Source organism: Tamandua tetradactyla, chromosome 6, assembly GCF_023851605.1.
Source record: "Tamandua tetradactyla isolate mTamTet1 chromosome 6, mTamTet1.pri, whole genome shotgun sequence".
Lineage (NCBI taxonomy): Eukaryota > Metazoa > Chordata > Mammalia > Pilosa > Myrmecophagidae > Tamandua > Tamandua tetradactyla.
Window position 1 is genome coordinate 169,732,673 of NC_135332.1, and position 27,805 is coordinate 169,760,477.

At 37.3% G+C, this 27,805-nt stretch overlaps 1 protein-coding gene and 1 non-coding gene across 3 annotated transcripts in view; one reads left to right on the plus strand and one right to left on the minus strand.

Annotated features, from left to right (window-relative positions):
• The window catches only part of NSMCE2 (NSE2 SUMO ligase component of SMC5/6 complex), a 351,982-nt gene that overhangs the window by 119,931 nt on the left and 204,246 nt on the right, over positions 1-27,805 (plus strand). The gene's annotated exons all lie outside the window — the stretch shown is intronic.
• LOC143689227 (U6 spliceosomal RNA) lies at positions 12,200-12,306 on the minus strand. The gene has a single exon (XR_013178685.1). It is a non-coding gene; the product is annotated as a U6 spliceosomal RNA (small nuclear RNA).

Below are 27,805 nucleotides of genomic sequence, written 5' to 3' on the forward strand. Positions count from 1 at the left end.
ATATTGTGCAGTGAGCACTAAAAGACTCCCAGGAAAAAGTTATCTGTAAAAACTTTCAGGATAAATGTGTTGTATACCTGACATAACTCTTAAAAACAATTCATATATAACCACAAAGAGTTCCAGTCTGATACAGCCAGGGGGACTTTTAGTCAAGAGACCACACATGCAACGAAAATGTTTTGAAAGCTCTTAAATGGTATACAGATAGGCTTTGATACAGTTACTTCTTTCATCACTATTACTGCCAGGGAAATACTGTTTTCTCAATTTCATCTTGAGAACAGGGTGATGTTCTGAACATTAGACTTCTGATGATCTAATGTTCCTTCACATGATTTCTAAACTTTCGCTATTTGAGAACATTGAAGGGATGTGTTGGCTAACTTTTTGTTCTCAAATGTTCATTGAATAAACATTTACTAAATATCCATGTGCCAGGAACACTTCAGTTCAAGAAATAGGAAGAAAAGAGGAATGTCTGTCAGCAAGGCCCACATGCCCTTACCTTCAGGATGGCTGCACTCTGAAGGGTAGACAAACGTTTTACAAAGAACGCTGCAACCGTAATTGGTGTGGTGTGTGTGTGTGCTACAAAGGTAGAATGAAGTGTTTGGAAAGACTAAATAAGGGCACAGAACATGCTGGGTGGTTGGCGGCACTGCTTCCTGAGGAAGTGAGCTTTATTCTGAAGTGAAAGTCACATGAGCCTCAATATGGGGAATAAGACTGGTAACTTCTTTATCAATGTGACTTTGGCATGAAGTGGAAACATCTTATTTCTGATGGTTTCAAAGTCAGAATTTCGGAATGCCTGCATCAGTCCAAAGATTTAATTTTGAGAAAATAAGGCCAGCAAAGAGTCTCATAAAGTGCTTTTAAATATAGAAAGTTAAAACATATAGAATAGTTGAGTAATCTGCCTAATGTTGGTCAATGATTCATTCATGAACAGATACTTGAATGCCTACTATGTGCCAGAAATCACACTCTAACTGTAAATCATGGCAGTAGTTGATTGAAGAACAGATCTTGTCTTTTCTTGTCTTTCCTCTAAAGAATAGTACTTTCTTGTCTTTCCTCTAATACTCTCTTTTGTGCTACTTGCATCTTATAGATTATGTAAGATTTTAAATTATTTAAATTGCAGCTACATATTTGTTTTTGGTTTTTAAGTCAATATCTTAGAACCATTCCTACCAAAAGCTGGATGGGAGAATGTTCTAGTTTGCTAGCTGCCAGAATGCAATATACCAGAAATGGAATGGCTTTTAAAAGGGGGAATTTAATAAATTGCTAGTTTACAGTTCTAAGGCTGAGCAAATGTCCCAATTAGAACAAGTCTATAGAAACGTCCAATCAAAGGCATCCATCCAGGGAAAGATACCTTGGTTCAAGAAGGCCAATGAAGTTCAGGGTTTCTCTCTCAAGTGAGAAGGTACATGGCGAACACCGTCAGGGTTTCTCTCTCAGCTGGAAGGGCACATGGCGAACATGGCGTCATCTGCTAGCTTTCTCTCCTGGCTTCTGGTTTCATGAACCTCCCTGGGAGGCGTTTTCCTTCTTCATCTCCAAAGGTCGCTGGCTCGTGGACTCTCTGCTTCGAGGTGCTGCAGCATTCTCTGCTATCTCTGAATCTCTTTCATTCTCTAAAATGTTTCCTCTTTTTAGGACTCCAGAAACTTATAAAGACCCACCCGAATGGGTGGAGACATGTCAGCATCTAATCCATCTTAACAACCACTCTTGATTAAATCACATCACCCAGGGAGATGGTCTGATTACAGTTTCAAACATGCAGTATTGATTAGGGATTATTCTGCATTTATGAAATGGATTTAAATTAAAACATGGTTTTTCTAGGGGACATACATCCTTTCAAACCAACACAGAGAATATTTTTATTTTTAAACATACAGGTGCAATTAGTTGTTCAATTGGTCCACTTGTGTTGTTTCTTATAAATCTGTTCATGGATGTGCCCTATGTACTATGGTTTTTACTTGATAAGCTAACCTGAACATTTTATCTGCCATTTAAAACTAGTATGTTGTAATATAGAAGAGTGGAAATATACTTCACATAAGCTATTAAAACCAGCACAATCTTAGATATAATAAAAGAATGAGGTGGGTCAAAGGTATAGTTTACTTCAGCCTTGTCATTATGCAACTAGTTTAGTATGTTTTTGACATATCACTTCCCTATGCCTCCCTACCCTTTATTGACTGGTAAGCTTTACCTTTTGTAAATCTTACTTTAAAGTTACCTTAATATCCATTCTTTAACATGAAAGCTTATGGGGTATCTTGCAAGTTGAGAGTTACCATTTTCGTTAAAGAGGTTTGGGGAGAATTTCTCACTTAGAAAACTAATAATTTATTTTACAGTATATAGAGGAAGTTTCTGGTCAGAAGGTGTAATTTATTAGAGATGCGCTCCTACCAACCAGATGTAAGAATGCATTCCACCTAATGGACGTTGTAAATTGTTGGTAAAAGAGAAAGGAGAGAAAAGTTAGTTTGGGAGTTACAAATTTAAGGAGAGAAGATTCCTGAGCATGAGAGAAATTACTTTTGTCAGGATGTGAATAAGTATAAAAGGAGAAAAGGATTTTGTGTCAAACAGGTTTGGGAATGCTTGATTAAATGAGTTTCCTGAAAGACTCTAAAGCCTTTAATATGCTCTTATACAACGTGATTCTCCAACAGAAGGATATTCAGTAACTTCCTAACCTTATTTGACTATGAAACCTGGTAGGGAGAGGGACTCATATTCTTCAGAACACACTTTGGGAAATGCTGCTATAGTCTCAGCCTCTTTATTCTACAAAGGAGAATAAGAAATGGCTCTAGCAGTTGGTTTGGGTGGAATTTCTGCGGCATACCAAGGACTTAGGGTAGGGGTGTGTCAAAAAAAAAAGGTGCAAGATGAGCCTTAGAGATGTCTATCAGGGTCTCTGATTGGAGTAAACGAAAAAACCCTGTGGAGCCTTGATTCAGAAAGTAGAGAAGAGAGGGAAATGTTTTTAGAGGAAAGGGAGAAGGGGGGCCACAGAAAAGGCAGTGGTGTGGACAGAAAAAACATGCAGACTTCAAAAGGCCTGGTTTACCACAACACTCCAGGCAGGAAAGCAGGGGTATGCCCAGAAGGATGATTGAAAATCATAGCCACAGTGGCGCCAGGCAATCCCCGTAGCTAATTACTTGGATTATTTAAATAATATGAATGTTCTTTAATATAGCAAACTCCTGGTTATCTCTGGCATTGGGCATAGTCCATATATAGCATTAATCTCTTAGTTTAGATAGTCACTTTAGCCTCCTTCCACATCAATCTTTTTACCATAATTGGTAAGTATTAAAGAGTTTGAGATTTAGGTCTTTCCTTTACTTTCTCACAGGGGTGCAAATGGGCAGAGAAAGGATATACGTCAACTGTTGAAAAGAGGTGGGGAAATAGATTCACCTGGGGAATGGATCCCCAAATATTAAGGTTTACTGTAAAACTAATGCCTTTCCAGGTGTACAGTTGAAAGCAGTTACTTTTTTTTATTAATCTCATAATTAAGTTGTTCAAATAGTACCAATAGTCTGCTTAGTCCAGTGAAAGTACAACAATCTCTCAAGAAACGTACACAAAGTAGCTACTGGATAATTTTAACTGCTAAATAGTTTGTTAGAGACAATAAAGCCATGTTTTAAAGATACAGAGTAAGAGAAAAGATCCTTTGCTTCAATTCTAGCTTTTCTACCTCCTAGCTTGGAGCCTTAGTGGTTTTGAAGTGGAATTATGTGGAAGAAAAGCAATAGCATGAAAACCTCACAGCTCCATCATTTAATAAACAATGGCTTCTACTGTTGTTACTAATTTATAAAGTTGCTGAGAAAGTTCTGTAAAGAAGAAATCATTTTCCTTTACTAAATTCAAATTGTATCTGAAGGGGAGACGGTGTGACAGTGGCTCAGTGGCAGAGTTCTTGCCTGCCATGCCGGAGACCTGGGTTTGATTCCCGGTGCCTGCCCATGCTAAAAAAAAAAATTGTATCTGAAGGAGAATTTTTGAGTTTAAAAATATGGAGAATAAATGAGCCCCAGGAAGCCATAGGGAAAGGCCAGAGATTGTTCCTTAAGAAGTAGTAGTAAGGAATTCTTTCCTTGGAAAGAGGTCCTCTGGGACAGGATGGGGCAGGGAGTGGGCAGCTTAGCGCTCCTAGTCATTGTTGTAACCAGAAAGGATCTGGGTGACATGGCTAGTGCACAGGCAAGTGAGCAGCGTGGCATTGGCCAATTTGGGTCGGTTTCCCCTAATCATAGTCTATGTCTATAACAAGTGGCTAGATAAATAAGTAAAGACTTTGGTAATTCAGGAAGAACTTTCAGTGTTTTCTTAGATATTTTATGTAAGTGAAGATTTTGAGGAAATGCAGCTCTAAAAAATGTGTTTCTGTGCGCATGAATAAATAATTATACTGTTTATTAAACTATCTTGCTGCCATCTTTAGAGGTAATTATTCTTTATTAGTAACGCCCATTTAAAAAATACTAGAGAAAATGTAGAGATATGCAAATTGTCAGCAATATTTCGAAGATGCAATCTCTAGAAATTGACAACAGAGAGAGCAAAAAGAATATAAATGGAAAAATTTAAATGAATTTTGTGTTTCAAACCCTTGTGTGAGTTTGCAATTGATTGGTGAGGAAAAGCTCTTTCATTCTGAAGTAGAGCCAATTCCCTGTTAAATGTCATTGAAATAATGGAGAAAATACATGCCCTCTTAAAGCATCAAGCTTCCGACAATAGTGGCACTTTATCTTTCATCCCTTTGTTTCTGGGCCAATCTGATTATTAACAACCAGAGCTTTTTGAATTTCATTGCTTTCTGGCCTCCCTGTTTTGTTTTAAGGAAAAATTAATGAAAATTTATGTCGCAAAATACAGCATTCTTTAAAATACTCAGTGAAAATCCTTATGTTCCATTTTAATGGATAGAGCAATAGAATAATTTATCATGAGCCGTTTTTAATTATTAATGTTATCCTTGTTTTCGTCTTAAAATGATCATTTGTATGTCTTCAAATAGAAGGTGATGTTTGAAAAGTTCAAGTCAGTGTTACTTAAGAATAACAATAACCAGAAACAATTTTAAATGATTGCACCACATGATTGTTGCCAAATTAATCTGACTTGCCTGCTTTGACATTTCCCTTGGCCGACACCTGCAGGGTCTCAGGTGCTCCTGTGCCTGCCTGCCTTCCAGTTGTCTCAGCTGTTTGCGGTTCTTAATGTGTTATTGGTACCAAGAAGCAAACCCTCTCTTCTCATTAGATTACTCCTTGTCACCCTGAGGTTTAATTCCACCCCCAATATGAAAATAAAGCCAGAAAAATGCTTCATGAAATACTGAATAGGAAATCTAAATGGAGTAAATCCTGGACAAGCTCAGAGCATCCCAAATTAAATTTGACACATAAGGTCTAGGTAAACTGTGTTTTTAAAAAGCTGCAGCAAAAACACAGTGTGCTCAGTTTTTTTCTTAGAGGAAATTCTTAAGATACTACTAAAAGCAGCTGTAATATAGATGGAAATTAAAATACGTCATACCACATTTTCTGTAATGGTAATAGAATTGTTATACCAGGATATGGACTTAAAGACTTTTGCCTTTATCATGGTAAAATTTTAAGCGTGATCTCATTATTGTAGTAAATTGCTTGGTGTTAATGTTCAATTTAATCATTGGGTTTTCTTCTGTTGCTAACTTTAAGCAAGTTTCCTGTGCTTATTTGCAAAGTGAGCTTAGCACTATCTGCACCTACCTATCTCAGAGTGATTTCTTTGATTTAAAAATAAGATAACATATGTGAAAGCACTTTCGAGGTAAAAGTGCTATGTAAATGCAAGGTCTCAGAGTTCTGTCCTGTTAACTTTTAACTTCTTTCTTTTACCACAAAAATGTCAACCACATGCTGATTTAAATTAGCGAATTCTTCTAAACCCCCTAAGCTCCGAATAAAGAGATAAGTAGTTTGTGTCCTGTTTCCTCACATTTATTTTCCTAAGCCATAGCTTACACTGGACGGAAAAATGTGCAAGTTTTGCATTTCACTTTTTGCCTCTAATTTGGTAATCTTTTTGGTAAATGTTCATTCCTGTCTCCTTCCATCCCTTCCCACCCCTTTCCCCAGAGTTTTACATAAATCTCATGTAATAGTTCCCAACAAGTGACTAATGTAGATTGGGTTTAGTCAGTGAGTCACTTTATTATGAAACAATTAAAGTTGAAACATCTATATATAACAATGAGGAAATAATTTAAAACAATTTAAACTTTCTGATCTGATGGTTTTAGGAACCGACTCATCAGGCAATAATGAAGAGTGAAATTAATGTAAATTCACAAAACCAGACTAAATTAGTCTAAAACTAAAATCTCTATAAGCCACAATGACTTCTATTTCCCATCCCCCCTTTTATAAGCATTTGATGCTTGAGAAGAGGGTTGGACTGGAAAATAAAGATTTAACTTTTCATCCTACTTATGCCAGGCTGTGACCTGGCAAATCATGTAACTTCTCTGTACTTCATGCAGTTTCCTCATTTCTAAAACAGGGGAAGTAATAGTATTTGTCTTACATCCTCACTGTGCAATTGTAGACATGGATGTGTTTTAGCCAAAAAAAAAAAAAAAAGGTGAAAGGTGGTTATATGAGTTATTACATACTGGCAGTTCTCATCTGACATCTCATATCTCAATGGCCACAGGACTGAATAGTGAGAAAGACTTCCTGATTCTGCCACAGACTATGACAAGGGAGTCTGTTAGCTCTTGGAACTGGGAAGAGAAAAGTGGTTGGACTTCTGAATTGTATCAAGAAACACAGTTTCCCATAGAAATAACGTTTGGTGGCTAAGTCTCCAGGCTAATCCGTTAAAAAAAAAAAACCTTGAGTAGTTAATTGTGATCCAATTTCTATAAAACTGTAACAAAGCCCGTTTGTAGTATGGCTATCAGTTTGATGTTTTAGATGGCTTGGAGGATTTAGCTAGGTCTGGAAAAGGGAAAGTAAATTCACTTCTTTTCCGGCTTCCCCAGTTATTTAATATTTGTCCAGACTGTTGGTGGTTGGGTTTAATCAGATTTGGAGTTAACATCAGTTGATAATCCAGTCTCCTGGTCCTTTGACTAAAAGAGTCGGAAATCAACTTTCTTTACCCCTGGTAAGGCATAAGAAGCCTTTTCAGATCCCTGAGCTCTTTAATGATCACACTAACCTCACAAGTTAGGAAGATAAGGTATTACTAACTCTGAGTCTCAGATAGGTTAAGGGACTTAGTTAGTAAATTGCAAAAGCTGGGATTAGAAATCTCCATTTTTTGACAGGTAATTCAAAACTTCTTTCATGTTATCTCCATGCCTCAAGACAGACAGAGTTCATTGAATTCACTTTGAGTTGTAGTTTTCAGTTGTGATTAAGAATGCTTTTATCTAGTTTCAGTTATAAAATATGTTTATGACTCTACACGTATCTTAGTGTAAATTTCCCAGTGGTAAAGGTTTGGGAAATGTAGTCTAAATGAAAAGTTAATCACCACACTGATTTGACTAATCACATGTCTAAGGGTGAAGATTCTATCAGTATGAAAGGAATACTTGAGAAAAAGAAAATTATTATATGGAAACGTTATATTAAGGAGAAAAACGTTAGAGTAGCCAGTATTATTGACTCTTTAAAGAATTTGTGGTATATTTTTTAAGTGACAGTGGTATGAATATGGAGGAATTTTAGAAACTGAAATTAAAGTAAAAGTGAAATAAACCTTTTTGTTTTGTTTTAATGAGGTACTTTCTGTTTATATTTATTAAAATATTCTGTCCTTTTCTGGGCAGGTCACTGTGGCTTAGCAGGCAGAGTTCTTGCCTGCCATGCCAGAGACCCAGGTTCAATTCCTGGTGCCTGTCCATGCAAAAGATACATATATATGTTCTTTCCTTTTCATGATAGTAATCACAGGTAACATTTCTAAGTTCTGTTTGGTTGACTCAGGTCAGATAACATTTTTCTTCTTGTTGGGTTAGCCTACAGATTTGTGCATGATCAGTTTTTAGAAGTAAAAGAGGGAGAAATCTCTCTATACAAGAAGGCAGTGATGTGGTCAGTGTGTAGAATTGCATGGGGTGAGATGTGTAACATGTTTCACTTGGAAAGTGGAAAGAACACTGTGATTGGAGTCAGAAGACCCCGCCCCATCCCTGCTCCTCCACTGCTTAACTGTGTAACAGTAGACTAGTGATTTACTCTTAAATTTCCAGTTTCCTAATTTGTAAAAAGTGGGTAATAAAGATGACTCCCAGGGATGAATCCAGACCTGGCACCATGGGATCAACAATTACATCCTGACCAAAAGGGGGAAAAGAAGGGTAATTAATAAAGTATCAGTGGCAGAGAGAGTTTGAACAGTCGAGAGGCTACTCTGGATGTTGCTCTTCCACAAGCTTCTGGTAGACCTTGCTACCTATCATAACCCGCCAACCCCCAACCAGGATCATGCCACCCAATCCTATAGGACAATATATAAGATTCCACAAGGGTTCCATGCACTAGAGTAACTTTCCAGAAACTTACAACCTCCAGATGGGTCCCTGGTCCAGATAAGTCCTGAAACCTAGAGGGCCCAGCCTCTCCAGGACATACACTAATTCCACCCCTCTATCCCATGTTAGTGACAGACCCTTCCAGTGTGAGAAATTTAAAATTGCCATAGCCCAAATACCCCTAAAGAGAGGGATGGAAAGATCAAAGGTGATGATTGAGTTATGCATGGAAGATAGGATTTAACAAATGAATATGAATGCTGAATGATCAGACTGATATCTCTTTTAGTCTCCAGTATTTTAGAGCAGCTAGAAGTAAAAACCTAAAACTGTGATATTGTAACCCATGTCAAACTCCGAAAAATGTTCTACAACTAATTGTGGTGCTGTGCTTTGAAATTTATTGCTTTTCTGTATATATGCTATTTTTCACAAAAAAAAAAAAAAAAAGAAAAAAAAGTCGATTGTGATGATAAAAAAAATATTCCTTCTAGCCTCCTATGTTTTGGAGCAGCTAGAAGGAAAAATGTGAGAGGCTGGAATGGTATCCCATGACAAACTCTGGGATCTGTCTTGTAACTATTTGTTGAAGAGTGCTTTGAAAACTATTGCTTTTTCTTTCTTTGCTTTGTATATATGTTATATTATATAATAAAAAAAGTTTTGTTTTTTTTTTTTTAAAAGATATCATCCCAATCCCAGTATAAGATGGTAATTTTCATTGACTGCTCCTTCAGGTGTGGACAACAAAAGACCATAGGTTATGGCCAGAAGGCCTGGATTTAACAGAGTGGTCACCAAATCTGGAAACATGGGTGAATAAACAATAAATGATTTAGTGATATTATATTGCAATGCATGATAAAACAGTATGATCTACATTTCCAGACTTGATGGCTAGCCTGTATTCCCAAGTCTGTCCCTATTAGGTATTTGGTCTAGAAAAGTTATTTAATGTCTCTGAGCAATCAGGATCATTATATATTTTAAAAAGTGCTCTATAAACTATGAAGCATTTAACCTTGGTTTCTATTTTCTTTATGGTTTTAATTTTCCAGTAATACATTGACTTTTCGATTAGTTTAGCAATGGATGGAATTCATTCTCATTTAGTCAGTAAACCTTCCTTATAGGAGAATTGCAAGGCAAAAAGGCAATATGGTAGCTCCATTACTGGGAAGTAAGTCAGAAATCAGGAGGTCATGTTATTTGTAGAGAAGTCAGCATCAGAGGATTTGCTAGGCTTCTAGACCAGAGTGAATGGAGCAGGTAAAAAAAGATAAGGAGCATTTATAAATTGCTGGAGTTTCAGTGATCCAAAGTCGTTGAGATGTGATAACTGAGGAAAAAGACCCAGCTTCATATCCTTGGATCACTCTCATTCTGAGCTGTAGATATATGATACAATATAAAGAACAAGGGGTTTGAATCAGACTTACTGCTCGCTAAAGACCTCATGGCATTTTAGAGCTTGATTTATGGAGAAAACTATACTATCCCGAAATAGATATTCTGTTTATTTTTTCATGTCCTGTAATCATGTTTGATAGGTTTTATGATGGCTACTTAAAAAGATAAGAAAGAAAAAAAACAATTAGCATTTCTCTTTTTGTTTTGTTACAACAGAAAAGATGAATTCCTTCTTTTCAATATGAAGATTATCTGTTTCATAGAGGGTGTAACTGGAGGACCCAAGGAAGAAAGGATGGGAGAGAAGTACTTACAGCTGGGTTACTCCCCAATGGCACCATGTGGGGAAGGCTGTTGTTCTAGTTTGCTGACTGCCAGAATGCAATGTACCAGAAACGGAATGGCTTTTTAAAAGGGGAATTTAATAAGTTGCTAGTTTGTAGTTCTAAGGCCAAGAAAATGTCCCAATTAAACCAAGTCTATAGAAATGTCCAATCTGAGGCATCCAGGGAAAGGTACCTTGGTTCAAGAAGGCCAATGAAGTTCAGAGTTTCTCTCTCAAGTGGAAGGGCACATAGCAAACACCCAGAGTTCCTCTCTCATCTGAAAGGGCACATGGCGAACATGGCATCATCTGCTAGCTTCTTCTCCTGGCTTCCTGTTTCATGAAGCTCGTAGGGAGGCATTTTCCTTCTTCATCTCCAGAGATCACTCACTGGCTGGTGAACTTCTGCTTCTGTGTCATTCTGCTGTGTCATTCTGCTCTGCTCTCTCTGAATCTCTCTCATTCTCCAAAATGTTTCATCCTTTATGGGACTCCAGAACCTAAACAAGACCCACTCAAATGGGTGGAGGCGTACCTCCACCTAATCCAGCTCGACAACCACTCTTGATTAAATCACACCTCCAGGGGGATGATTTAATTACAGTTTCAAACATACAATACTGAATAGGAATTAGAAGAAACGGCTGCCTTTACAAATGGGTTTAGGATTAAAACATGGTTTTTCTAGGGTACATACATCATTTCAAACCAGCACAGCTGTCCTGGTTCAGAATGCTGAAAAATAAAAGTCTTCCCTTCAATTTAGCACCGTCCCATTGTCCTCTCTCATCTTTGCTTTCCTCAGGATAGATAGTCCCTGGTATTTATATCTCTTCTCCCACTACCTCCTATCCCATCCCCCCTCTACACACACTCTCACACAAAGATAGAAACAAAAAATACTTCTTTCACCATGCCTGAACTATTTCATTGTTCAGATTCTATAGCAAGTCACTTCTTTACCACAAGATAAGCTTCAGAATCACCAATTACTACTGAGTTGTATAGAAAAGATATTTATCTAAGTGTGTATAAACAAATTATGGTCCTCCTTATTTAGGACTTGGGCTGCTTGGAATTTTGAATTTCATATAACATGGAATAAGCAGGCAGGGAATGGAATATAATATAGACATTATATATTGAGAGTTGTTTTAAAAGAATTTCAGTTAGTCCCACAGCAAAGAAGCTATGGCAGATTAAACTAAACAGTTGGGAATAGTTTAGATGAGATAGCACAATCAAAAATCATTGAAATTTATTTTTGAAAACACAATGTTTTCTACGTAAGAAACTCTCCCAAATGTCTTTGAGACTGTGAGAGCCAAAAAGGGTAGGACTTTATCCTTGAAAGGAAAATATATATTGAATGTCCTGAAAGTCGGTTTGATTGTTCAAAGGTCTCTTTAATCATGTGGTTAGAATATTTCATGTGATAAGCATTGCCTGACTCCTGATTTATCATTTCAAAATCTGTTGTCTGGTCCTCTCACTAATGAGTTGAATAAATATGTACATGTTCATTCATTAAAAAAGAAAACCTGTAGAAGAATTTTGGAAACTACTAACTGTCAGTTTTAATTTTATGAAATATTTTTATTTATTTGTATATTTTTGCAGAATGTCCATGAGTTTAAGCAGCTTCTGCTGAAGAAATAATGACTATCTCACAAGCTTAAGCTCATAATGATTGTGGTGAATGCAGCAAAACACAGCAAAAACAAACAAACAAAAAAATGTTTTGCTTAAATTGCTACATTTGACAGACTTGAACATTTCTGTTATAAGCTATGTTCAATAGGAGGGAGAAAGGAAAGATTGAGAGGAGGGCAGTATATACACCCCTACTTACTTTTTGTTTTATTTTTTGTAATGTGCAATGCTTCACAAATTTATGTATCTTCCTTGCTCAGGGGCCATCTAATCTTCTCTCTATCGTTCCAATTTTTAGTGTATGTGCTGCTGAAGCAAGCACCCTGCTTACCTTTTTAGGCTCATTTTTTAACCATTCTTTTTGCAAGCTCCTGGTAAAAAGTCATGTTCACCTGCCTCTCACCTAACTGCATACATACTCTTCTTTCTACTGGAAGTACTCTTCCCTCACTTTCAAATAGTTAACTCTCTCCTTCCCTTCCTAAATTTAGCTTAGCTCTTTCTTAGCAGCCCTCCCTGGCATCACCTGATCTCTACCCTCCCCACCCTCGCCACACAGGGAATTGCTCTTCTGTGTTCTCAAAACACCATGCAGACATCTATAGGACATTACATCCCACAACAGCAGGATACACCTTTTTTTCAAGTGCTTATGGATCACTCTCAAAGATAGACCATATGCTGGGTCACAAAGCAAGTCTTAACAAATTTAAAAAGATTGAAATCATACACAACACTTTCTCAGATCATAAAGGAATGAAGTTGGAAATCAATAATAGGTCGAGTGCCAGAAAATTCACAAATACATGGAGGCTCAACAACACACTCTTAAACAACAAGTGGGTCAAAGAAGAAATTGCAAGAGAAATTAGTAAATACCTAGAGGCAAATGAAAATGAAAACACAGCATATCAAAACTTATGGGACGCAGCAAAGGCAGTGCTAAGAGGGAAATTTATTGCCCTAAATGCCTTTATCAGAAAAGAAGCAAAGGCAAAAATGCAGGAATTAACTGTCCACTTGGAAGAACTGGAGAAAGAACAGCAAACTAATCCCAAAGCAAGCAAAAGGAAAGAAATAACAAAGATTAGAGCAGAAATAAATGAAATTGAAAACATGAAAACAATAGAGAAAATCAATAAGACCAGAAGTTGGTTCTATGAGAAAATCAATAAGATTGATGGGCCCTTAGCAAGATTGACAAAAAGAAGAAGAGAGAGGATGCAAATAAATAAGATCAGAAATGGAAGAGGAGACATAACTACTGACGTCACAGAAATAAAGGAAGTAATAACAGGATACTATGAACAACTTTATGCTAATAAATATAACAATTTAGATGAAATGGACGGGTTCCTGGAAAGACATGAACAACCAACTTTGACTCAAGAAGACATAGATGACCTCAACAAACCAATCACAAGTAAAGAGCTTGAATTAGTCATTCAAAAGCTCCCTAAAAAGAAAAGTCCAGGACCAGACGGCTTCACATGTGAATTCTATCAAACATTCCAGAAGGAATTAGTACCAGCTCTCCTCAAACTCTTCAAAATAATCAAAGTGGAGGGAAAACTACCTAATTCATTCTATGAAGCCAACATCACCCTCATAGCAAAACCAGGCAAAGATATTAGAAAAAAAAGAAAACTACAGACCAATCTCTCTAATGAATATAGATGCAAAAATCCTCAATAAAATTCTAGCAAATCGTATCCAACAACACATTAAAAGAATTATACATCATGACCAAGTACGATTCATCCCAGGTATGCAGGGATGGTTCAGCATAAGAAAATCAATTAATGTAATACACCACATCAACAAATCAAAGCAGAAAAATCACATGATCATCTCAATTGATGCAGAGAAGGCATTTGACAAGATTCAACATCCTTTCCTGTTGAAAACACTTCAAAAGATAGGAATACAAGGGAACTTCCTTAAAATGATAGAGGGAATATATGAAAAACCCACAGCTAATATCATCCTCAATGGGGAAAAATTGAAAACTTTCCCCCTAAGATCAGGAACAAGACAAGGATGTCCACTATCACCACTATTATTCAACATTGTGTTAGAAGTTCTAGCCACAGCAATTGGACAAGAAAAAGAAATACAAGGCATCAAAATTGGAAAGGAAGAAGTAAAACTATCACTGTTTGCAGACGATATGATACTATACATCGAAAATCCGGAAAAATCCACAACAAAACTACTAGAGCTAATAAATGAGTACAGCAAAGTAGCAGGCTACAAGATCAACATTCAAAAATCTGTAGCTTTTCTATACACTAGTAATGAACAAGCTGAGGGGGAAATCAAGAAACGAATCCCATTTACAATCGCAACTAAAAGAATAAAATACCTAGGAATAAATTTAACCAAAGAGACAAAAAACCTATATAAAGAAAACTACAAAAAAACTGTTAAAAGAAATCACAGAAGACCTAAATAGATGGAAGGGCATACCGTGTTCATGGATTGGAAGACTAAATATAATTAAGATGTCAATCCTACCTAAACTGATCTACAGATTCAATGCAATACCAATCAAAATCCCAACAACTTATTTTTCAGAATTAGAAAAACCAAAAGCAAATTTATCTGGAAGGGCAGGGTGCCCCGAATTGCTAAAAACATCTTGAGGGGGCGGGCCGCGGTGGCTCAGCGGGCAAAGTGCTTGCCTGCTGTGCCGGAGGACCTCGGTTCGATTCCCGGCCCCAGCCCATGTAACAAAAACGGAGAAACAGAATACAATAAAACAAGAGAATGTTTAAAAATGTTTCCCTTCCTTCCTTCCTTCCTTCCTTCTATCCTTCCTTCCTTCTCTCTGTCTTTCCTTTAAAAAAAAAAAAAAAAAAAAAAAAAAAAAAAAAAAAAAACATCTTGAGGAAAAAAAACGAAGCTGGAGGTCTCGCGATGCCGGACTTTAAGGCATATAATGAAGCCACAGTGGTCAAAACAGCATGGTATTGGCATAAAGATAGATATATCGACCAATGGAATCGAATAGAGTGCTCAGATGTAGACCCTCTCATCTATGGACATTTGATCTTTGATAAGGCAGTCAAGCCAACTCACCTGGGACAGAACAGTCTCTTCAATAAATGGTGCCTAGAGAACTGGATATCCATATGTAAAAGAATGAAAGAAGACCCACATCTCACACCTTATACAAAAGTTCACTCAAAATGGATCAAAGATCTAAACATTAGGTCTAAGACCATAAAACAGTTAGAGGAAAATGTAGGGAGATATCTTATGAATCTTACAACTGGAGGTGGTTTTATGGACCTTAAACCTAAAGCAAGAGCACTGAAGAAAGAAATGAATAAATGGGAGCTCCTCAAAATTAAACACTTTTGTGCATCAAAGAATTTCATCAAGAAAGTAGAAAGACAGCCTACACAATGGGAGATAATATTTGGAAATGACATATCAGATAAAGGTCTAGTATCCAGAATATATAAAGAGATTGTTCAACTCAACAACAAAAAGACAGCCAACCCAATTAGAAAATGGGAAAAAGACTTGAACAGACACCTACCAGAAGAGGAAATACGGATGGCCAAGAGGCACATGAAGAGATGCTCAGTGTCCCTGGCCATTAGAGAAATGCAAATCAAAACCACAATGAGATATCATCTCACACCCACCAGAATGGCCATTATCAACAAAACAGAAAATGACAAGTGCTGGAGAGGATGCGGATAAAGGGGCACACTTATCCACTGTTGGTGGGAATGTCAAATGGTGCAACCACTGTGGGAGGCAGTTTGGCGGTTCCGCAAAAAGCTGAATATAGAATTGCCATACGACCCAGCAATACCATTGCTGGGAATCTACTCAAAGGACTTAAGGGCAAAGACACAAACGGACATTTGCACACCAATGTTTATAGCAGCGTTATTTACAATTGCAAAGAGATGGAAACAGCCAAAATGTCCATCAACAGACAAGTGGCTAAATAAACTGTGGTATATACATACGATGGAATATTATGCAGCTTTAAGACAAGATAAACTTATGAAGCATGTAATAACATGGATGGACCTAGAGAATATTATGCTGAGTGAGTCTAGCCAAAAACTAAAGGACAAATACTGTATGGTCCCACTGATGTGAACGGACATTCGAGAATAAACTTGAAATATGTCATTGGTAACAGAGTCCAGCAGGAGTTAGAAACAGGGTAAGATAATGGGTAATTGGAGCGGAAGGGATACAGACTGTGCAACAGGACTAGATACAAAAACTCAAAAATGGACAGCACAATAATACCTAATTGTAAAGTAATCATGTTAAAACACTGAATGAAGCTGCATCTGAGGTATAGGGTTTTTTTTGTTGTTGTTTTTTACTATTATTACTACTTTTATTTCTTTTCTCTATATTAACATTTTATATCTTTTTCTGTTGTGTTGCTAGTTCCTCTAAACCGATGCAAATGTACTAAGAAACGATGATCATGCATCTATGTGATGATGTTAAGAATTACTGAGTGCATATGTAGAACGGTATGATTTCTAAATGTTGTGTTAATTTCTTTTTTTTTCTTCTTCTTTCTTTCCGTTAATAAAAAAATAAATAAAAAAATAAAAAACAACACCATGCACATAATCATTTTACAGCACTTGTAGCTGTAACCTTGTACTCTCTCCAGAACCATAGTCTCAGGCGTATAGCTGACTTCTTTTCATTTCCACTTCATTTTTTCAAAAAAGCTTTTTATTGTACAATGTAACGTATATACAAAAAAAATAATTTTCAAAGTTTGTTTTAGTAAGCAATTACAGAAGAGATTTCAAAGTTTTCTTTGAAATGAGATACCATTGCACATTTTCAAATTATCCTTATAGCTGCTCCAAACACTGGAAGCTAAAATAAATATTATTATGGTGATTCAGCAGTCATACTCTTTTGTTGAATCCTATCTTCTCTGTTACAACTTTTCCTTCACCTTTGGCCCTACTCTCAATCTATAGGGGTCTTTGGGCTGTGCCCATTCTGAATTTGTCATGTTGAAAAGAGGTATCGACAATATAGGATAGGGGGATAGAATTAGTTGATATTCTTGGAGAGTCTGGGTTTCAGGACTTAACTATCCTAGGAACCCTCTGGAGGTTACAGGTTTCAGGAAAGTAAACTTTTTTTTTTTTATTATTAATTAACAGAAAAATAGAAATTAACCCAACATTTAGAAATCATACCATTCTACATATGCAATCAGTAATTCTTAACATCATCACATAGATGCATGATCATCGTTTCTTAGTACATTTGCATCGGTTTAGAAGAACTAGCAACACAACCGAAAAAGATATAGAATGTTAATATAGAGAAAAATAATAAAAGTAATAATAATAGTAAAAAATAAAAAATAATAAATAAACAAAAACCTATAGCTCACATGCAGCTTCATTCAGTGTTTTAACATGATTACTTTACAATTAGGTATTATTGTGCTGTCCATTTTTGAGTTTTTGTATCTAGTCCTGTTGCACAGTCTGTATCCCTTCAGCTCCAATTACCCATTATCTTACCCTGTTTCTAACTCCTGCTGGACTCTGTTACCAATGACATATTCCAAGTTTATTCTCGAATGTCCGTTCACATCAGTGGGACCAAACAGTATTTGTCTTTTAGTTTTTGGCTAGATTCACTCAGCATAATGTTCTCTAGGTCCATCCATGTTATTACATGCTTCATAAGTTTATCCTGTCTTAAAGCTGCATAATATTCCATCATATGTATATACCACAGTTTGTTTAGCCACTTGTCTGTTGATGGACATTTTGGCTGTTTCCATCTCTTTGCAATTGTAAATAACGCTGCTATAAACATTGGTGTGCAAATGTCCGTTTGTGTCTTTGCCCTTAAGTCCTTTGAGTAGATTCCCAGCAATGGTATTGCTGGGTCGTATGGCAATTCTATATTCAGCTTTTTGCGGAACCGCCAAACTGCCTCCCACAGTGGTTGCACCATTTGACATTCCCACCAACAGTGGATAAGTGTGCCCCTTTCTCCACATCCTCTCCAGCACTTGTCATTTTCTGTTTTGTTGATAATGGCCATTCTGGTGGGTGTGAGATGATATCTCATTGTGGTTTTGATTTGCATTTCTCTAATGGCCAGGGGCATTGAGCATCTGTTCATGTGCCTTTTGGCCATTTGTATTTCCTCTTCTGAGAGGTGTCTGTTCAAGTCTTTTTCCCATTTCGTAATTGGGTTGGCTGTCTTTTTGTTGTTGAGTTGAACAATCTCTTTATATATTCTGGATACTAGACCTTTATCTGATATGTCATTTCCAAATATTGTCTCCCATTGTGTAGGGTGTCTTTCTACTTTCTTGATGAAGTTCTTTGATGCACAAAAGTGTTTAATTTTGAGGAGTTCCCATTTATTTATTTCCTTTTTCAGTGCTCTTGCTTTAGGTTTAAGGTCATAAAACTGCCTCCAATTGTAAGATTCATAAGATATCTCCCTACATTTTCCTCTAACTGTTTTATGGTCTTAGACCTAATGTTTAGATCTTTGATCCATTTTGAGTTAACTTTTGTATAGGGTGTGAGATATGGGTCTTCTTTCATTCTTTTGCATATGGATATCCAGTTCTCTAGGCACCGTTTACTGAAGAGACTGTTCTGTCCCAGGTGAGTTGGCTTGACTGCCTTATCAAAGATAAAATGTCCATAGATGAGAGGGTCTACATCTGAGCACTCTATTTGATTCCATTGGTCGATATATCTATCTTTATGCCAATACCATGCTGTTTTGACCACTGTGGCTTCATAATATGCCTTAAAGTCAGGCAGCACGAGACCTCCAGCTTCGTTTTTTTTTTCCTCAAGATGTTTTTAGCAATTCGGGGCACCCTGCCCTTCCAGATAAATTTGCTTTTGGTTTTTCTAATTCTGAAAAATAAGTTGTTGGGATTTTGATTGGTATTGCATTGAATCTGTAAATCAATTTAGGTAGGATTGACATCTTAACTATATTTAGTCTTCCAATCCATGAACACGGTATGCCCTTCCATCTATTTAGGTCTTCTGTGATTTCTTTTAACAGTTTTTTTGTAGTTTTCTTTATATAGGTTTCTTGTCTCTTTAGTTAAATTTATTCCTAGGTATTTTATTCTTTTAGTTGCGATTGTAAATGGGATTCGTTTCTTGATTTCCCCCTCAGCTTGTTCATTGCTAGTGTATAGAAAAGCTACAGATTTTTGAATGTTGATCTTGTAGCCTGCTACTTTGCTGTACTCATTTATTAGCTCTAGTAGTTTTGTTGTGGATTTTTCCGGGTTTTCGACGTATAGTATCATATCGTCTGCAAACAGTGATAGTTTTACTTCTTCCTTTCCAATTTTGATGCCTTGTATTTCTTTTTCTTGTCTAATTGCTCTGGCTAGAACCTCCAACACGATGTTGAATAATAGTGGTGATAGTGGACATCCGTGTCTTGTTCCTTATCTTAGGGGGAAAGTTTTCAATTTTTCCCCATTGAGGATGATATTAGCTGTGGGTTTTTCATATATTCCCTCTATCATTTTAAGGAAGTTCCCTTGTATTCCTATCTTTTGAAGTGTTTTCAACAGGAAAGGATGTTGAATCTTGTCAAATGCCTTCTCTGCATCAATTGAGATGATCATGTGATTTTTCTGCTTTGATTTGTTGATGTGGTGTATTACATTAATTGATTTTCTTATGCTGAACCATCCCTGCATACCTGGGATGAATCGTACTTGGTCATGATGTATAATTCTTTTAATGTGTTGTTGGATACGATTTGCTAGAATTTTATTGAGGATTTTTGCATCTATATTCATTAGAGAGATTGGTCTGTAGTTTTCTTTTTTTTCTAATATCTTTGCCTGGTTTTGGTATGAGGGTGATGTTGGCTTCATAGAATGAATTAGGTAGTTTTCCCTCCATTTCGATTTTTTTGAAGAGTTTGAGGAGAATTGGTACTAATTCTTTCTGGAATGTTTGATAGAATTCACATGTGAAGCCGTCTGGTCCTGGACTTTTCTTTTTAGGAAGCTTTTGAATGACTAATTCAATTTCTTTACTTGTGATTGGTTTGTTGAGGTCATCTATGTCTTCTTGAGTCAAAGTTGGTTGTTCATGTCTTTCCAGGAACCCATCCATTTCATCTACATTGTTGTCTTCATTAGCATAAAGTTGTTCATAGTATTCAGTTATTATCTCCTTTATTTCTGTGAGATCAGTGGTTATGTCTCCTCTTCCATTTCTGATCTTATTTATTTGCATCCTCTCTCTTCTTCCTTTTATCAATCTTGCTAAGGGCCCATCAATCTTATTGATTTTCTCATAGCACCAACTTCTGGTCTTATTGATTTTCTCTATTGTTTTCATGTTTTCAATTTCATTTATTTCTGCTCTAATCTTTGTTATTTCTTTCCTTTTGCTTGCTTTGGGATTAGTTTGCTGTTCTTTCTCCAGTTCTTTCAAGTGGACAGTTAATTCCTGCATTTTTGCCTTTTCCTCTTTTCTGATATAGGCATTTAGGGCAATAAATTTCCCTCTTAGCACTGCCTTTGCTGCGTCCCATAAGTTTTGATATGTTGTGTATTCATTTTCATTCGCCTCGAGGTATTTGCTAATTTCTCTTGCAATTTCTTCTTTGACCCACTCATTGTTTAAGAGTGTGTTGTTGAGCCTCCACGTATTTGTGAATTTTCTGGCACTCCGCCTATTATTGATTTCCAACTTCATTCCTTTATGATCCGAGAAAGTGTTGTGTATGATTTCAATCTTTTTAAATTTGTTAAGACTTGCTTTGTGACCCAGCATATGGTCTATCTTTGAGAATGATCCATGAGCACTTGAGAAAAAGTGTATCCTGCTGTTGTGGGATGTAATGTCCTATAAATGTCTGTTAAGTCTAGCTCATTTATAGTAATATTCAGATTCTCTATTTCTTTATTGATCCTCTGTCTAGATCTTCTGTCCATTGATGAGAGTGGTGAATTGAAGTCTCCAACTATTATGGTATATGAGTCTATTTCCCTTTTCAGTGTTTGCAGTGTATTCCTCACGTATTTTGGGGCATTCTTGTTCAGTGTGTAAATATTTATGATTGTTATGTCTTCTTGTTTAATTGTTCCTTTTATTAGTATATAGTGTCCTTCTTTGTCTCTTTTAACTGTTTTACATTTGAAGTCTAATTTGTTGGATATTAGTATAGCCACTCCTGCTCTTTTCTGGTTGTTATTTGCATGAAATATCTTTTCCCAACCTTTCACTTTCAACCTATGTTTATCTTTGGGTCTAAGATGTGTTTCCTGTAGACAGCATATAGAAGGATCCTGTTTTTTAATCCATTCTGCCAGTCTATGTCTTTTGATTGGGGAATTCAGTCCATTAACATTTAGTGTTATTACTGTTTGGATAATATTTTCCTCTACCATTTTGCCTTTTGTATTATATATATCGTATCTGACTTTCCTTCTTTCTACTCTCTTCTCCATACCTCTCTCTTCTGTCTTTTCATATCTGACTCTAGTTCTCCCTTTAGTATTTCTTGCAGAGCTGGTCTCTTGGTCACAAATTCTCTCAGTGACTTTTTGTGTGAGAATGTTTTCATTTCTTCCTCATTTTTGAAGGACAATTTTGCTGGATATAGGAGTCTTGGTTGGCAGTTTTTCTCTTTTAGTAATTTAAATATATCATCCCACTGTCTTCTAGCTTCCATGGTTTCTGCTGTGAAATCTACACATAGCCTTATTGGGTTTTCCTTGTATGTGATGGATTGTTTTTCTCTTGCTGCTTTCCAGATCCTCTCTTTCTCTTTGACCTCTGACATTCTAACTAGTAAGTGTCTTGGGGAACACCTATTTGAGTCTAATGTCTTTGGGGTGTGCTGCACTTCTTGGATCTGTAATTTTAGGTCTTTCATAAGAGTTGGGAAATTTTCAGTGATAATTTCTTCCATTAGTTTTTCTCCTCCTTTTCCCTTCTCTTCTCCTTCTGGGACACCCACAACACGTATATTTGTGTGGTTCATATTGTCCTTGAGTTCCCTGATACCCTGTTCAAATTTTTCCATTCTTTTCCCGATAGTTTCTGTTTCTTTTTGGAATTCAGATGTTCCATCCTCCAAATCACTAATTCTATCTTCTGTCTCTTTAAATCTATCATTGTAGGTATCCATTGTTTTTTTCCATCTTTTCTACTTTATCCTTCACTTCCATAAGTTCTGTGATTTGTTTTTTCAGTTTTTCTATTTCTTCTTTTTGTTCAGCCCATGTCTTCTTCATGTCCTCCCTCAATTTATCGATTTGGTTTTTGAAGAGGTTTTCCATTTCTGTTCGTATATTCAGCATTAGTTGTCTCAGCTCCTGTATCTCATTTGAACTATTGGTTTGTTCCTTTGACTGGGCCATATTTTCAATTTTCTGAGTGTGGTCCGTTATCTTCTGCTGGCGTCTGGGCATTTAGTCAGATTTCCCTGGGTGTTGGACCCAACAGGTTGGAAGATTTTTCTGTGAAATCTCTGGGTTCCGTTTTTCTTATCCTGCCCAGTAGGTGGCGCTCGTGGCACACATTTTTCTCACGTGTTTGGAAGGGATCCCCCCAGTCACCATTCTCCGCGGCCTTGGAATTTCCGATTCAATTCTCTCAGTTGGTCCGGGGGGCCATGCGTGGTGGCGGCGCCAGCCACCACGGCTTGAGGGGACCCTGTTGCTCCTTTATTAATGCCCCTATTGGTGTTTGGTAGGACCCAGTCCCTGCCACTGTCGGAAATTCCTTCCTCTCCCTGGAGGGGTGCTGGTCGCCAGCCGCCGCGTCCTGGGGAACTCGCCACCGGACCAGGAAGCCACCCGCGGGGGAGGGACGCCGGTTGCCGGCCACTGCGGCTTGGGTAGCCCTCTGATCCGAGACTCGTATCCGGTCCAGGAAGCCGCCCGCAAAAGAGGGGCGCCGGCCACCACGGCTTGGGAAACTTGCCTCTCCGAGACTCTCAACCGGCCTGGGAAGGAGGGAGGGAGGAGCTCCGGCCGCCAGCTGCCGCGGCTCGGGCAAGCGCGCACCGCTCGGGAATCTCACCGCAGCAGAGTCTCACGGTCAGTCTAGCCAGTCCAGACTGGGGTACGCTGTGTCGAAAGTAAACTTTGTACATAAAACTTGTATCGAGTCTCAGTTAGAGTCCCAGATGTCCTTAAAGGTTAACAGGAATGATGTTAGTTGGAGTTTGGTAAACCATGGCAATTAGTACTATTTAGCTGAAGTTTACATAACAGTAGCTTCCAGAATAACCTTTCAGCTCCATTTGTACTCTCTTAGCCTCTGATACCTTATTTTGTTACATCTCCTTTTCCCCTTTTAGCTCAGAAGGAATTGTCGATCACTTGGTGCCTGGTCAGGCTCAACCCTGGTGTCATGTCCCCAGTTATCAGGCAGACTTTTACCCTTGAATGTCCTGTCCCACCTACAGGAGAGGGTAATAATTTTCCTTGTAGAGTTGGACTTAGAGAGAAAGAGACCACATCTGAGCAACCAAAGAGGTTTCCTGGAAATAATCTTAGGACTCATTATAAGTTGTCTTAGCTTTTCTGCCATAGAAATAAGTTTCATAAGGGCAAGCCTTAAAGTCAAAAGCTTGGCCTATTTTCTTTGGAGTCTTTAGTTTTTGAGAGCGTACTAGGGGTTTCCCAGATGGGAAAATTTAATATTTCCATATTTTTTCTCCAGTCCCTCAAGGGACTGTACCAATACTTTTTAATTATCAGTCTGCAATAGTCTTGGATGTCTCTGGATATTACATTAAGCTATACAGAATTACAAGGCCTTGTTCTTGTTCTGGGTTCCATATATTTGGGTTGTTTAAATGAGGTATCCAGACAGATTGATTAGATTGTGTGTTACAGAAAATTTAGGTTTTAGACATAATAAACCTCTCTGCCTTTGGTCTCATACAGTAGGTGAAGCTCTAGAGTACTTACACTATAGTCTTTTACCCTATGTTCTGATTTACCTTAGTCCAAACCCGATTAGCTTCGTTTTTCTCTCTAATTGAAGCCTGATCTCTTTTTTGGTTACTTTAACTGTTGTTTGTATATAGCAATACTGACTTTCAGAGCTGCAGAACTCCGGTTCTGAATCTTAAGTGTCACAGAGTTATTCAAAGTTTCTGGAAAATACCAGCTCATACACATATAACTCAGTATCAAATTGTAGATCTGTTTGGATAAACTGATATCTTAACAACATTCAGTGTTCCTATCCATGAGCACAGAATATCTTTGCATCTGTTTAGGTCAATTTTTCTTTCTTTTAGCAATTAGGAAAGGAAGAAGTAAAACTTCTGTTATTTGCAGATGACATATCCTATGCTTGGAAAACCCTGAGAAATCTAGGACAAAGCTATTTGAGCTAATAAACAAATTCAGGAAAGTGGTGGGTTACAAGAGTAATGTACAAAAATAAGTAATATTTCCATACACAAGCAATGACCTAACTGAGGAGATAAAGACACAATTCCATTCAAAATAACAATCAGAAGAATCAGATATCTAAGAATAAGCTTAACCAGGGATGTGAAGGGCCTCTATGCAGAAACCTGCACAAAATTACTAGAAGAAATCAGAGAAGATCTAAATAGGTGGAAAGACATTCCTTGCTCATGGATAGGAAGGCTAGATGTAGTTAAGGTGTCAAATTACCCAAAGTGATCTACAGATTCAACACAGTATCAATCAAAATTCCACAACCTACTTTATAGACTTGGAAATGCTAGTTAGCAAATTCATTTGGAAGAGAAAGAGACCTCAAATAGCCAAAAATACCACTCATAGTGTGGGAAATTCTCCAGACATAGGAAAGTTACTTAAATATTTCTAGACAGCCACTGTAGATCAGTGAGCTTGGCTGCTCAACCTCTGTATACACTTAAATTTGCAAATGGTGGTGTGTTAGTTTGCGTGCAGCTGGAATGTAATGTACCAGAACTGGAACCACTTTTAAAAAGTGGAATTTAATAAGTTGCAGTTTACAATTCTAAGCCTATGAAAATGTCCAAATTAAGGCATCAATATGAGGTGAACTTTACTCAAGAAAGGCTGATTGGTCTGAAACGCCTCTGTCAGCTGGGAAGGCACACGTGTTGGTCCCTTGCTCCTTGACTCTTTTGCTTTCAGCCTCTCTTCCTGTGGGAGTTCCTCACTTTGTTTCTCCAGGGCTGGCTTTCATCTCTAGGCTTTCCTTGGCCAGTTTCTGACTTGCTTAGCATCGTGTGTCAACATCTGCTGGGCTCCAAACATCTCCAAACGTCTGTGTCTCTGTTTTCCAACTATTGGCATCTATGTCAGCTCTGCTCTAAAGTTTCTGTTGATGCTCTCGTTTTTGGCTCTCTTGAAAATGTATCTCTTTTAAAGGATTCCGGTAAACTAATCAAGACCTCCCTGGAATGGGTGGAGTCACATCTCCATCTAATCAAAGGTCACACTACAATTGGGCAAGCCACATCCCTGATGCGATAATCTAATCATAAGATCCCAACCTACAGCATTGAATCAGAATTGAACGAAATGGTTGCTCCCACAGGATTGGATTAGAGATAAAACATGGCTTTTCTGGGGTACGTAATACTTTCAAACTGTTACAGGTGGCATCAACACTAAAATGTTCCCTCTGAACATATTATATCTCTCGCTCATGAAAATGAAAAAATGTTCTTCCTCTCCCCAAAAGGGGGAATAGCCCAACATCTTATCAGTTGCTGTTTCCTAATTAGTTCATGTAACTAATGAACTAAATTATGAAATTAATTGCCACCACCTTACTTTTTATAAAATATTAGGAGAAAGAGAGAGGGAAAAAATAGTTAAAAACATAAATATATAAATTTCAAAAAGAAAAAACAAAAACATAAATATGTAATTTCAAACCAAGGAAGAAATGACTAGATATTTCAGTCTTCATTTTAATATTGGTTCTAAACCCTTAATTTGTACTTTTAACTCCCCTTCTCTGCTACCTAATCTATATTCTCTTTGCCCTCAGATGGGTCTCAGCTAATTGTTGGTTTTTATCTAGTGGAGACACTTGGGCTTTCATTGCTGGGAGACCGAGTTCTTGATGGCTCTGCAATGTGCAGTTGTTTCTGTCTTCCATTATCTTTTACCACTAGAAATGGCAAAACCAGGAAGTGTTCCAAGTACCAGACATGTACCTCCCTTTACTCACTCTATAGCAACATCCTATTTACCCTTGATAATCAAGATTCATTACCCCAGCCAATTCTGTAACCTCCCTTTTTGTCTGACTGCTCAGTATTGTGAGGAGCTCACAATTGCCCAGTTGCATCTTCAGCTTCCAAATCAGTGGAGGCATTGTGGAGTCCTTCAGTGAAATCATTCTTAAGCTTCCAAGACTGTAAAACCAGCAGAACCAGAGTTGCAGCAATAGAAAAAAAAAAAAGAAAGAAATTGCAAGTTGGTCATTAGGAATAATGGGATGGGGAAGGCGGAGAGTGTAACATTTTACTTTTGTTCCTTGGCTCCTGCCTGAGTCTATGTGTTCTGGCCACAGGAGAAACATTTTAAGTTACTCAGTGGTTCAGAGCATCCTGGGAACATCACCCTAGCTCAAACATGTTGTCTTCAAGGTAGCGCTGGAACTGGATCTTCAATAGATGACTTGAACATTCTGAAAGATCGTCTTTCTAGATGATAGGATACATGATAAAACCAGTATTTTATGTTTTCATAAAATTAAGATGGTTTAAAAGTTCATTCTGAGTTGTTGTTTGGAGGCATATACAAAGCAAAACATTAAGCTGCAATGGGGTTTGAATGAGCTGAAACTGACTCAACATGACTTTGAGCAAGATGCTTAACTATTGTGAGCTGCCCAATCCCCACATCTATAATGATACTTATGTATGAACGGCTTTGAACCACTGGATCAAAGGTGCTATGCAAATGTAAAGTATTTTTAATAACAACAATAATAATCATCATCTCACCCGCCCCTCAATATGACCTGAACTTGAGCAGTGCTTAAGAAGATTGCCTAGGAAATGGTGTCCTCAATATTTGGTTATCTGCTCTCCTAGCATCTGGTACTTTTCCTTCATAGCACTTATCACAGCTTGTGATAATGTATTTGTTTGACTATTTGAATACTACTACTTTCCCCCACTGCATCCAGAATCCCTTGTAAACAATGGTCACATTTGTTTGTTTACTATTGTATCCCCAATTCCCAATACATTGCCTGTGTGTAATAGGGATTCAGTAACTATATTGAATGGATGAATAAATGAATAAACAAATAATACCTATTTCTTTGAATTCTTTCAAAAATAAAAACCAAGAAGATCAGTAGTTTGGGGTTTTCCCCCCAGTTTGGAATCGTAATGCTGTAATCTGGTAAGTGATTCCTGTTAGTCATAATCTTATAGAGGGCATGGTGCTATGAGAAATTTATTGGAATAATTTTCAGCAACATGAATGTTTAGTAACAGATGTACTTAGATGGCAGTTTGCCTCATTCAACTGCCATTTATTGGACAAGTGTCTATGCTAACACTGCTGATCTGTTAGAATGAGACCAGTAGCACTCTCACACATGTTAAATTTTATTCATTTTCAAAATGTTTCTGAAAGATTTAAAGGTAGAAAGGTGTTCCCGTCTAGATGACTGCTGCTTAATAATGGCACTTCACAACACCTTGGCAAACTATGAAGTTCATTGGATATATCGCAATGCTCAACAAGGAAGTGTAATCTCTTAAGTGTTTTGTCAGAAGTCAAACCTATGCTGCATAATAGCCCTAGGAAACCCAGTCAACTACAA